This window comes from Anabas testudineus, chromosome 4 (assembly GCF_900324465.2).
Source record: "Anabas testudineus chromosome 4, fAnaTes1.2, whole genome shotgun sequence".
Lineage (NCBI taxonomy): Eukaryota > Metazoa > Chordata > Actinopteri > Anabantiformes > Anabantidae > Anabas > Anabas testudineus.
The window spans coordinates 22,511,827-22,525,330 of NC_046613.1; positions in this window are offsets into that span (position 1 = coordinate 22,511,827).

Here is a 13,504-nt window from a genome sequence, read left to right on the forward strand (position 1 = left end):
GTTGAGTGCGTGTAAACTCATTAGCTGATTACTTGCATTGACCAGTTTAAATCATTTAACTGTCAAATACTTAATGCAAAAATAAATATTATCACAGTGTGTACATTAACCACGAGTCAGACAGTAAGTCTGTGAACAATTTTTTTTAACTAAATGACTATATGGAAAAAAAAGTGTATTCCAGTTTCATGTTGCTGTACTTTGTACTTTTTTCTTACTTTATATATGAAAATAGGGGATTTGATCACAGAGCTTCACCACTTTACAAAAAAGTACACACTACACCTTAAGCCCAGCAGGATAAAATCCAATAAACCCCCACTGGATTGAAGAGGAAAGTTCTAGCGAAGCACAGTTAATTTTTCCTCCTGCACTATTTCAGGACACTGAATAGAGGGCACAGGACTTTCACTTGTCATGATTTATGGCAAAGTAACAGCCTTGTTAAAGTAACTCCAATTACACATGCTCTTTACCTGGTCAGACTTACATCTTCTTGCCCTGAAATGCCTCTGGAAAACCATTTGGGTCAAAGAAGCCTCCTACGACCACATGTCTGAATCAGAAGGAGACTGGCCAGAGCTGGAAACACCCCCCAGTCCCCCAGCTTTTGCAGAGAAACACATTTGAGCACTTCTCACTCTGAACAAATGATATCTAGTCTCCCTTGGTGCATCTTTTGAAGAATGTGTAAAATGTGTCAAGATCACCTTCTCCACTTTACGGTGACCTCAAAAAGCTTTTTGGGAAGCTGTTAAGTTTTTTTTTTTTTTTTTTCCCAAAGGACAAGTTTTGACCTTCACACAACAAAAAATATAGTTATTCATGTGTACACTGATCATTTCCCCCTTTTATTTACGCTCTCATTGTTGGCACTCACTGTGATGGCTCATTAAAATGTTAAAGAATCATGCTGGGTGTGATGGAAAAGTAGAATGATAAGACCAAACTAAAATATCACCTTGAATCTAGTCTCATCAGCATTTGATGTCATAATAACCGGATGTTTAAATGTGGTTTTCTCCTCTCAATATATAGAGCTTAACGTTTTGTTTTCCACATTGGGTGATGGAAAAGAAAGCAGAAAATGTGGAAATTTGGCAGATGCAGACAGAACTGAGTTAATGATGTCGAGTGTGTTGGGTTTTGAACAGTCTCAGAAATCACCATGTAAACCACCAGGGGAGGAATATTGGTCTGTCACCACCTGCACTAATTAAAGCAAGCTAAATGTTGTCACCTTATCCTAAAGTGAGTTTTTAACACTATTTCAATTTGCAATGCTTTATTTTATTTGATGCCAACTGGTTTAATTAACAGAAAAACTGAGTAAACTGTAGAACTCGAAAGCTTTTGAAACTGTTGGGACTTAAAGAACGAGCGCATTACATGGTTACTTCCTGAAGACAGAACGTACCTGTCTAAACGCAATTAATACAGAGTTTAAACAAATACATGTGGAAAATAAAATAAAATTAATTCCCAGCAGAAGTGAGAGCAGTCACTCATTCTTAGTATGTGTGGTTCCTCAAATGACTGCAATACTTCCTGATTATTTTTATTTGATATTTCTTTTTTTTTTTTCAGAGGCAAATAATTGCTGTCCCCTTTTAATGCATGCACTTTCCATTTCCTCATTAGTGCCTCTATGTCTAAAAGTAATTAAGGAAGCAGTAATTTATGAAACACCACTATACCACTGTCTAAATCTAGGTTTTTGTATTTAAAGCCAAAATGGAAATGCCCATATACTGTATATTTCAGATGCCTGATAATTATGCATGTGTATGTAAGTATTAAGTATTTCCTGTGTTAATTTTCTGCAAATACCCTGAAATTGGTCTTGGATTTTAGGAATTCTGAAGATTTATTTTGCTGCAGGTTTGACAAATGCTATAATAATTTAATGTTGTGTCTGGTTAAACTGTTTTTATATTGATTGAAAGTAATGGAGATACTTCTGAGGATGGTAGAACGGCAAGTTCTCCTGATTCTTTAGAGATCTTTCTCTCTCATACACAAAAGAAACTGTTGCTGTGCATTCTGTTCTCATTCCAGCCGAACTCAAGCTCTAACTATCAAAACATATCTAACCCTAGCGTTAAACCCAAGTCTCCCGATAAAAGCTAAATGTCCTCCCATTCTGCAGTGTCCTGACTCTTCAAATCTAAAAGTCAAGGTGGATATCAGATTGTCCTCACTCTCACATTTAAAAATTCAAAAAGGACAGTAGGAGGCAACAAGACTGTCCTCATTTTCCAAAATGATTTTCTTCTAGGACTTAAATTGTAAAGCAATAATCTTTTTTTCTAAGGTGTTCACGGTCAAGGTCTGCAGCTGAAATTGCAAACTGAGGGCCAGTCAAAATGTTCTCATTCATTTCTCCAAAATCTATTTGGATTCATCTTTTAAAACTCAGGCTGTTAAAGTGAGCAATGGCTAAAGTCTGTAAAGTCAAGTTGTACACAGTAACATTACAGTCAAGGTCTGTAAAGATCCAATTAGGAAGGTAACAGCTAGAATGTCTTCATACCCAAGGTCTGAAATTTAAACTGAAATTTGCAGCTGCATTAGTGTTTAAGCACTTTGGTTGGTTTGTTGCTCATTAGACTTAAATGCATGTACTAGTTTTTTGAAGTCCCCTAAATAATTTAAAAAGGTCAGATAAGCCAAAACATATACCATATAATGCAATTGTCACAAAAATAGACATTTACATGAGAAATGAGTGTCCCTGAGTATAAAGAACCCTGTTTACCTCTCAGATACTGTTCATTTCTCAGACATTTGTCAGATCCCATTTACTTGGACTGTGTCAAGCAAATGTACGTATATGGTGCATTTTGTAACTTCCATCAAATAGTTTCACTTATCAAGATAAAGTGCTTTGTTCACCCACACTGTGTAAGAGATGTACATCAAGCTAGTTGACATTTAGAAGTGCTTTTCTAAAAATAGGGCCCTTGCACTAGAGCTCCATTGGACATGGCTAAGCAATCATTCACGATGAACACTTGTCACACATAGCATGGAACATCTTTCAGCCTCTGAAAGACTAAAACCGTCATCATCATTCACCGATCATTGGATTTTTGTGCATGTCCCCACCATTCATGCCAGGACTGAAGAAAGAGTAACCTGTGCCAGTGAATGCCACCTATTCATTTATGACTGCAAGAGATCAAACTCACACCAGCAAAGGGAACAAGACATGTATGAGTCACCCAGAGGGGTTCAATCAAAAACAGCATCCGCTGTATTAGTTGTTTTTCACGCAGTGTCATGCAGATGGTGTTACACATCATTGATCAGTGCTTTGTTGTGTCCTACATTTATACCCTTTGCTCCAAGTTGTGTCAGGTGCATCCTGTTAGCTTCGATTTTTCTTGAGTGTGGAACTAGAATGGACTCCACCATGGACTTGGACATATTTTATAAAGACACACCTATGTAAAGATGTAAAGATGCCAAAATTCACACTGCATGTCAGGACAAAAACCAAACCATGAACCATCTGGGAGAAGAAGACTCGCAGCAGTTGGCCAAAGGATCATTAAATGTGTGAATACTTACTGTTTCTAAATGGGAGGTTTTGCATTTTCATTTGTAATTAATTTACAGTTTATAAAACGTTTTCATTTTGTCAAAGGTCCCACAGTTTTTCTTCCCATAACAAAAAAAATCACACATTTCACAATTCACCAAAGCTACTGTTGATATTTTTAATACGAATGAGGAAAATAATTTCCACATGAATGTGAAGATGTAGAAGTTGAAACAACCTTGACTCTAAAATATCACAACTTATGCTAAATATGTTTTATTCATAACATAGATGTAAATAAATATGTGAGAAAAACTGAAAGCGTATACCCACAATCATTTCTGTGATACCAGGTAATCCCACAGAAATCCCCCACAATTTTCATGGATAAAAGAATTTGTAAATAATGTGTCAGACTTAATGTGAATCCTACAGCATACACAGCGCGGTGTAGACTCAGTGTGTCATCAAAGACTGTTAAATGTCTTTTAAAACATAACACTCCCTACACAAGTGTGTAGTGCTGCCTGGACTTCCCAGCAGGCCTTTACGGTTATCAGAGTCACTGTTTTCCAAGCATAACCAGAACCACTGTTCAACGATTACCTTGGGACCCAGCTCAGTGACCTCGGCGGTGTGTAGAACATGTGCGCGGTGGTGTTTGTGTTCACAGTGCACAGCTACACTGAGAGAGTGCACGTGAGGTTATAGCCGTCTTATTTTTATTTCTTTCCATCCTGTTTTGTTTAACAACCCTAATTTTCTCATCATCCGTGTGTCTTGTTGTTTAATGAACTGATCTAAATGATAATGGCAATGTAATGACACCCCTCAATAAATATTTAATCTAACCACAACATGCTCTGTCACCTTCAGAGAGCTGGCACAAAAAATGAGAACCCTTTCAATTAACACTGACCTGGATGAAGCTGGTTCTTGTGTAGTCATTGATTCTGCTACAGTATATATAGTATTAATTAGCAGTGGTGCTGCATTGCAAGACTTTGTTGACTGTGTCTGTGTAGCCTTGCCTTCAGGAGCACTGTATGCGTTGTTAGCTCTAATGGTCACATTATTCATTTTACAATGATGGTTGTCTTGTAATAATTACAGTCATTATGCTCTTACACTGTGAAGCTGCAAGTTTGAAGGTCACTGAAAATTAGTTCCCTTGCAGCTACACCATATAGCTATATGTCCTAGCTTCGTTGCTTCGTTACTCTAAGGGTGATTTGATCTGACATTATAGACATGGTCATGTCTGAGTCAACAGCCTTCACTATGAGCCTGTGTTCTAGCTACAAATGAAAAGGAGACACCTTCTGGAACAGTATCATTGACCTTGACTGGAAGACCCACTTTGTGGATGCTGTGATGGTCTCCAGGGCATTTCCTAGGGACGATATGGGAGGAAATGACTTCTCTTGTGCTGAACTGAAAAGAAAAAGGTCACTTGGGTATAAAGGCTCAGACAAACTTTGTCACGCCCAGATTTTGAATGTTCCATTCATAGTCGGTGGTGCAGATCAAGAAGTGAACGGCAATGCGTTAGATAGTTTAAGTTCTCTGGTTTCTACAGATTAAAGCTGTTAAAGTGCAGGAAAAAGAAAAAGGACTGTGAGGGTGATGCAATGTTCTGTGCCAAAAATAACAGGCCTAATTAATATAGCATCTGATCTTTCTTATAACTGTTTAAACCATTTTTAGTGTTTGGATTAAACAGTAGATTTAGAAAACACCTGCAAGCGTGAATTATTTTATATATTTTAGACTATGAATCAAGCCAAACTGAATCGATGTTTAATTATTGGCTTTCTTATTTCACTTCATGCCTCATTTATTGTGCATTTCTGCCATTAATATCACAAATTAACATGCTATTACCAGTGTAAGGTCATTCCTAACCTGGATGTTGTCATAGATGATGTTTTATTCACCTTTTGGCTTCAACATTAATGTGGGGTGAATAACTTTTTTAATTAAGCTCATGAGAAATGTGTGAGGCACTGTTTGTGGGCCACAGAAGTACATTAATGTGGTAAATTGCTATGAATTTGTCCCATCCAAGATTAATTACAATCTTTAGTCTCTATGAACTGAGACAATTTGTAATTAACATTTGACCTGTGTGCTCCTCATCCTTTCAGTGTAACACCTAATTCATGCAAGCTTGTCCCATGTAACCTTATTAGATCATTTTGTCTGTGTGCGGAAATGTAGGTGTAATCACTGGATGAAAGGGCAGGTAATCAAGCTTTACAGTCAGGTTCTTACTTTAAAATCAGTGACACAATGACTACAGTATGGCAGGTCCAGTTCAACACACACATTTTCCTGGGGAACATTGTTTATTGTTCATAATTAAATGAAAACTGTAGTTTTGATTAATGTTTGTAGCTCTGGTAATTGTTTATATTCTGTATAACTCTAATGATTCTCCAAATCCACAATTCAGCTGAGACCTCAATATCTGACCTATTTTAGATTTGATTTATTTGCCAAAACTTTTGAAATTCGTAAAATGCTTAAAATTTCATATAAAAACTCAAAAAAAGCAGCAAAGATTGTGAAGTTTTATGAATTTGACATACAGGTTTTGGCATGGGACTTGTTGAATGGATATGTTGATGCCCTCTGATCTCCTTTTACATTTCAATTCCAGACAGGTTAACCACACCAATATGCTGCTCTGCCACTCTGTATAACAGGTACCAAACTGGCGTGGGGGTTTGCGCTGACCCTTCCTAATGCATTTCTTAAAGATAATGTCAGATGGAGGCTGGTTTCACTACACTGCGATATGCAAATAGTTGGAGGAAGGCAGCAGAGGAAGGTGACACCAGACCCCAGTCTTACTCAAACTCAAACCTAATTCGGTACGCCTATACTACCTACAGTAGTAGCAAGAAAAAGTATGTGACCCTTTTAGAATTTCATGGTTTTCTGCATTCATTTCTCATAAAATGTCATCTGATCTTCTTCTAAGTCAAGAGTATTAACAAATATAATGTGCATAAAATAATAACACAAAAAATCTGCTCTTTCATGTCTTTATTGAGAACAACCATAAAAAACCTCATAGTGACAGAGGAAACAGTATGTGAACCATTGAAATGAATACCTAATTGAAATAGTTCAGTATAGTTTCATCAGTCCACAAAACATTTTGCCGATACTGCTGTGGAGTATCAGTGTGCTCTTTGATAGACTTCAGGCTGCAGCAATGTTCTATTTAGTGAGCAGCAGCTTCCTTCTTGGTGTCCTGCCATAGACACTCTGCTTGTTCAATGTTTTACCTACTGTAGACTCGTGAACACAGATATTAGCCAGTTCCAATGAGTCTAAAGTCTTTGACGTAACTTTGTAACTCATTCAAGCTTTTTGTAAATCAACAATGTAGAGATGAATGTAGATCGTCTGAAAGCTCCTTTTGGTGAGGCATGGCTCACATACCTTAACACCTCCCAACTAACCTTCTTAACTTATGCTACATTTGACTCCAATCATTTTTATTGAGGTAATTATTGAACGGGTTCACATACTTTTTTGCACCATTTTACCTAGTACACATTATATTTGTTAATACTCTTGACTTAGATAAAGATCAGATTACATTTTATGACAAATGAATGCAGAAAAACATGTAATTCCAAAAGGTTCACATACTTTTTCTTGGCACTAGATACTCCAGAGTTTCACATACTGTAGAAGCTGTCCTTGAGTGTCTGTTTCTCCTCCAGCTTCTCATCACCCGCTCATAGCTGCAGAAATCTCAATTTGTGATCATAGCTCTTCAAGCTCATGCTGTACTTGTCATGTATGAACTGTGTTTAAGTTCAAACTCTGTCATAAATGTACAAAATAATAATCATATCTTATTTTACTTCTTTCACAGGTTTTACACTATTCTTTTTATTTGAAAAATAAAATGTGCTAATGACCTTGGCTGTCATTTCTACTTTAGGATATGCTTGTTGTGCAGTTCACAACCTGACACAAGAGCATCGATAATGTGTTCATTCTCTCCCAATCAATTGAGGTGTATCATCAGATGCCAATGTTGTTTCTTCCTCAGTTTCCCACAAACTATCAAGCTGAGCAGGTGCATTAGACATGTGAAAAGGAACTTAACTTAACTTTTGTTAATCTCAGTAATTATAAATTTCTTTGTCTTCATTTTAGTTAACGTTTAAAACAACATAATTGTTTTTTCCACTAATGTATTTGCTCCTATGTCTCTTAACACTACAGTGTCCAACTTGGTTGTTTTAAAATGAGTCATAAAAAAAATATAGTTGATTTGATTTAAAGTTAGTTCATGTCAGCACCATTTGTCCTTCTCTAATATAGATAAAAACAGGGTTTCTCACTCAAAAACCTTTCTGTGGAAACATCTCAACACTACTGCCAGTCCTGTTCTGTGTCTCACTAAAAAGTTATTTGAAAAAAGTTATGTACTGTAGTTTTTAAGTTTTACCCAGTGGCTACACAAGTACTGAGTAGGGTCTGCAATGGCCAAAACGGCAAATGTGCTTTTTAAAGGATATCCTTGTTAGCTTCAGAATAACGAAAACTGAGATCAAGACAAAGGCACAGACAAATACTTTTCACAGTCACACACATAGATAATGACATACAGATACTTCTCGGAGTGGACAAACACCATGGTAACAATGTTGGTCCGAGGCAAAAACAAAAGGAAAATCGTTATGTGAATTTAAATTGAAATATTCCATCTGTAAATAGTGTAATAAACAATTCTCCAGGCGATTGTCCAGTGTAAACAGACGTGATGACTTTAGACTACAGCATCTTTAACTTCTTGTACTAGTTGCACTGCATTTAGCCACACATATTGAGACCATATACTGCGTTTAGGTTTCTATGCTCATACAGTTGAGTGCATGCATTATTCACAATTAGCAACTGTACAGTTTGCAGATCCCATTATGAAAATTCATTACGTATTTCTTTTACACGATGGCACTGACACCAATTTAAATGTCCTTTAATCACTGTAAAGCTTTTACAAGCTGAAAGGCCTATGGCAGTTCTAAAGGGATTGCGTGATGGCATGATGGTTAAATTTCTTCTTAACAAGCAGATGAACAAAGTTTGACCTAAGGCCTCATATACAAGTCTAATTAAAAAAAAAACAGAAAGACTGTTTGATCTTATCTGACCAAGCAAAAGAAGTTATGTCCTTTTTTAACAACATACAATTTTGTTATATTTGTAAAGATGTGACATCAGAAAATGTCTTGTTTTCATGTTCTTACTTAAGCAGAGTGTTTGTCTCTTCCTTGATATGATGATTAGTTTTAAAGCGCTATGCAAACTACAGTAGGGAGCATTCCCCTGAGGGCACCAAAGCTGTCTTTAATAGAATGCTCAGCACTCATTACTGATGGCAATGAATCTTTGAGACACTAACCATCTGGAAGGAGAAACTTGAGATAACAAAAATAAATAAATAAATAAAATTCTATACTGCGTGCAAGTGTGAAACCCATAATATCCCTTGTTTTGTTTGCACCAGGAGAGTACAGCATTACTGTGAGTTAAGAGGTAGAGGCAGAGCGTCTTTTTATTTCAAAGCTGCACATTATACCTTGCAGATGACTGTAGGTAAACAGAATTATAGTAAATCTTAAAAGACAAGATTTACTGTTTTGAAAAGCACACTGATTAAGGGGGCACCATGAAGTTTGGAAGATAACAATTTAAATGTAAATGGTATTCAATACTGTTTAGAGCTGAGGTGACGGCTATGCCATTAAAGCGTGACACCTTAACAGCTGGAGCCAAAACAAAACCCTAACTAACTCTAACTGATGGAGGGATACAGTCGCTAATAGGAAATGGACTTGAGGTTGGCCTTCATGTCAGCACAGTCATCACATTTGTCAGTGCTACCTGATAATCAGAGAGTTGTAAAAGAGCCATAAAAGGATTGTTGTATAATGTTTTCATCTGGCATTCAACTGAGATTAATCCTGTTTTCTCATTGGTCCAAACAAACTAGGCCTCATCTAACATAACTGATGGTCAGTTCAGTGTGCACTGTTTCATACTGACGGTTATATAGTGTTTATGGTTGATCATTTTTTACAATTCAGACATTGTTAGTCTGGATTTCTCACGCTAGACAAAGCTCCATTTATTTAGTGTATGTGTTGTATATCGATGCAGTGCTGGTTTCACAGTCACAGAGTTTTATGCATTGCTGCAGTGCCCCTCTCTGGGACAACACAGTATTCACTGTTATGACAACAAAGTACCACTGTAGACAGACACCTCTCCAAAAAAAGAAAACCTGGACATGCTTAATAATAAGTGAGCAGCACCTGAATGCAGCTGCAATGAACATTTAATTGTTCATAATATTGAATGCCACCACATCCAGTGAAAGTTTTAATGAGCTTTCTGTAATCTTAGCCTCATGAAACAATAATCTTGCTTCTTCTTTCTGCTGCTCATCCGTGTGGTTACACCATGCTAAAGAAGCAGATGCCATTTATTATTTATATTCTGAAGGATGTGCAGTGGAGTAACATCTGGCCACATCAACACTTATAATTCATCTGGACACTGATTAGGGGGTGTGCTAGCTAACGTCAGCAAGCTAGCGAGCTAATTTCACCAGCAGCAAACTGCTTGACAAATTGAAAACTATGTTAAACAATTAATTAACAGAGAATAAACAGGTGCTTGTTAAAAAAAAAGAGAGAGATGACACGTGTCCACATGCACACACACTGTTCTGATACTGCATGCACAGGACACGGACGTGAGCGCGAGAATGCACGTGCACGTGCTCGGATGTGCACACAACCACGCACACAAACACACACACTACTGCAGAAGCTGAAAAGATCACTTGCACTAGCAACATGCTAATGTCACTGCACACACAGGCCTCACAGCTTCTACTTACAACCCACAGAATAATAAAGGAGACAATGACGCGACAGCCCTCATGCTGGGTCTTTGGCGGCCTACTTACAATTAGCCAACTGGCAGATCAGCAAACCAAAGCTGTTATTTTCAGAGCTGGGCTGCTCTGGATTATCACCAAGGACAGTATGATGGCATCTGACAAAACAGCCAGGAAAAACGAGCCTCGTATTTTCAAACAGTTGCTGTAATTAAAGTCAAAATCTGACATTAGCTGTGTGTTCACTCCAAACTCCTGGCATGCAAAGGAGGTGGATAAAGAAAAAGAACCTTCTTCATTCTTCCTTTGTTTGGCTCCTTTTATCTTTTCTTATTGTCATGCTAAAACAATGAACAAAACACATGGTCCAGCTACAATAAAATAGAAGAAAAAACAAAACAAACAAGCTAAGCCGGGCACCCTTGGCTTGCCTGCGGATCTCCATCCATCTAAAGTTGACTTCATGTTGGGCTGCCCTTGACAGAGCATAAGGTCCAACTGGTCCAACCCACCAGCGTGTTTATTATTATCTTGATATGGAATGTAATTAATGGGTGAGTGCATTGCGACCTTCTAGAAGTTGTAATAAAAGCATCTCTGCATGGGGTCTAAGATGTGAAAGGTTTTATGCAAGATTAAACATATTTTGATGTCACGGCTGCTAATGAGGGTGACACAGGCTGCATACTTTTACAGGGAAGCCAACACTCAGTCTATTCTTTTCACAAAAATGGTCATTGATCTCCTCTGTTGTCTCTCTTCAAGGCGAATCAATCTGCCACATTTGCACACAATGTCGCAGTATATTCCCACATGCACTTTATACCCACCACATGTTGTATAAAATCAGGAATACAAAGTTAAGAAGGTCACATGAAGAAGTCCAAGGATTTCAAATGTGACAGATCTTTACCAAGCTTGTGATTAAGCTACAAGTGCTTTAACGATTTTTACCCAGAGAAAAAAGACCTTTCAATCTTTATTTTTTCAATAAAGTGTGCGGGCTGCGGGCGTTGATTGAAGGTTGAAATGTGGCTTAACAGCCACAAGACCCCAGAGAGAGAAAGAGCCCACCCTCTCTAAAGGGCTTTTGAATGTGAGTAAACTCATCTTTATTCCACAGTCCATTATCAGAGTGGTTTCAATGAAAACTATCACTCTTAACACACTTGCATACAACCTCTACACCCGGTGTTTCAGCTCCTCGTTTGACAGTGTCACCTGTATTTTCTCATCATGATGAATAAACAGACCTGCTGAGAGCTAACACTGTCTCCTCTCAATGCACAAGGCTCCTTGAAGCCAAAACACTGGTAGGGGCCTCAATGTGCTGAATGAGATACAGCACCCACGTTGGCAGCCATCCTCTTGGTAATACAGGTCCAACTCTCTTGTGCTCTTCCTATAGCATTTTCATTATGCATTCCACATACTGTACAGCAGAAGGTAAATATTTTACTGACTGGCCACATAGATGAAGTTCTACGGGACTTACCTATAGTTAGTGAGACGGAAGCTGCCAAAAAACAAAGTATCTCTCCGGTAAAAGCAGCCGACCACCAGCCTGTCAGAGCTAGCAGATGACAGATCACAGCAGGGAGAGGTGTGAGACACTGGGCCCTGTGTGCCTTAGGCTGACTTAGATGGCTCATCCCTGAGTGGGAGTACGGTTGTTTACACAGTGTCAGGTAGCATGACCTTCTCTGACATGTCCAAAAGTAATAGAACCAGCCTAAAACAAAAACAAAATTTGGATAGTCCTGGGTTCACATTTTTGCATTTCATCGGTTGGAAACTAACATTTATTTTGAACGTTTCATACGTGTCAATAGCATTTGCAGAAATAAAAAAGAGAAATAGTGGCATTAACCAAGGTTAAAAAGTTCCAAGTGGAGCTTTAGCAGAGCAAAGTCATTCTCACTCAGGTTTGACCTGATTAGTGCTATAGGCAGATTATCCTGTCCACAACGTACCTGAGAGAATGCTAAACCAGGCTGGCATGGCACAGGATCATGAAGCAGCGAGAGACGGTCCTGCATGACAGTGAGTGTGGTAGGACACCTGTCAAAGTTGTATGCTATAGGGGATATATGGCTATTGATTTTGCCAGCACACTTTGTGAAGGAGCTTTGTAGCGTGGAGGGCATTCAAAGGCGTGGACATCGGCGAGGACGACACAATGAAGTCAGGTCTAGTGGAGTCGAAAAACTATATTGAGGGTAAAAATAAAAAGGAGAGCAGAGAAAGAAGTCTAGAATCATGTGTGTGTTCATTTTGTCATTTTTACCCGTTTTCAAATGAAAGACAGCACCTTTCTTCTAGTGCACTCAATGGAAGTGTGCATGTATATTATTTATACACTCATCTTTATATTGGTGTGTGTGGTTTAATGTGAGTGCTCCAGACTAAAAATGTGTGTTGAACTCTGCCACCAGAAATCACAAGGTGTACTACTGACATTTAAAAACACAGATTACTTTACCTCATACACGAGGGCACTGTCCCTTGTGTTATCAGACTATGCTAAGTAGATATATGAAAAGGTGCCTGTTTGTTTTTACCACAGAAGGTTAAACAACAGGGGACAGTACAGGAGCATAAAGTCATTAGAATGAATGTCAACTGATATTTCAGTCTCAAAATCCACCAAATACCAAAGACATGCCAGTAATTTGATGGAAGTTAATCTTATAACCCTGAAACAAATGGTGTGTTTTAAATTTAAATTAAGTTTTTTTTAAACTACAAAAATAATTTTCCACTTTAGTATTCATACATAGATAGGTTTTAATGTTTAAACATTACATTTTAATGGTCTTGATCTCTTTCAAGTTTGAGATGTGATCAAACTATGTATATATGCAGGTTAGAAAATGCAGCATCTTCATCTCCAGTAAAGATCCCGCTCACAGGGCACACACACATACACACACACACACATTCACCTTGCTGATCATGTGTCATTGGATGTCATTACTCTCAGCATCTCAAGATGCCCTTAGGTCAGCTGCAACAATCTGTTT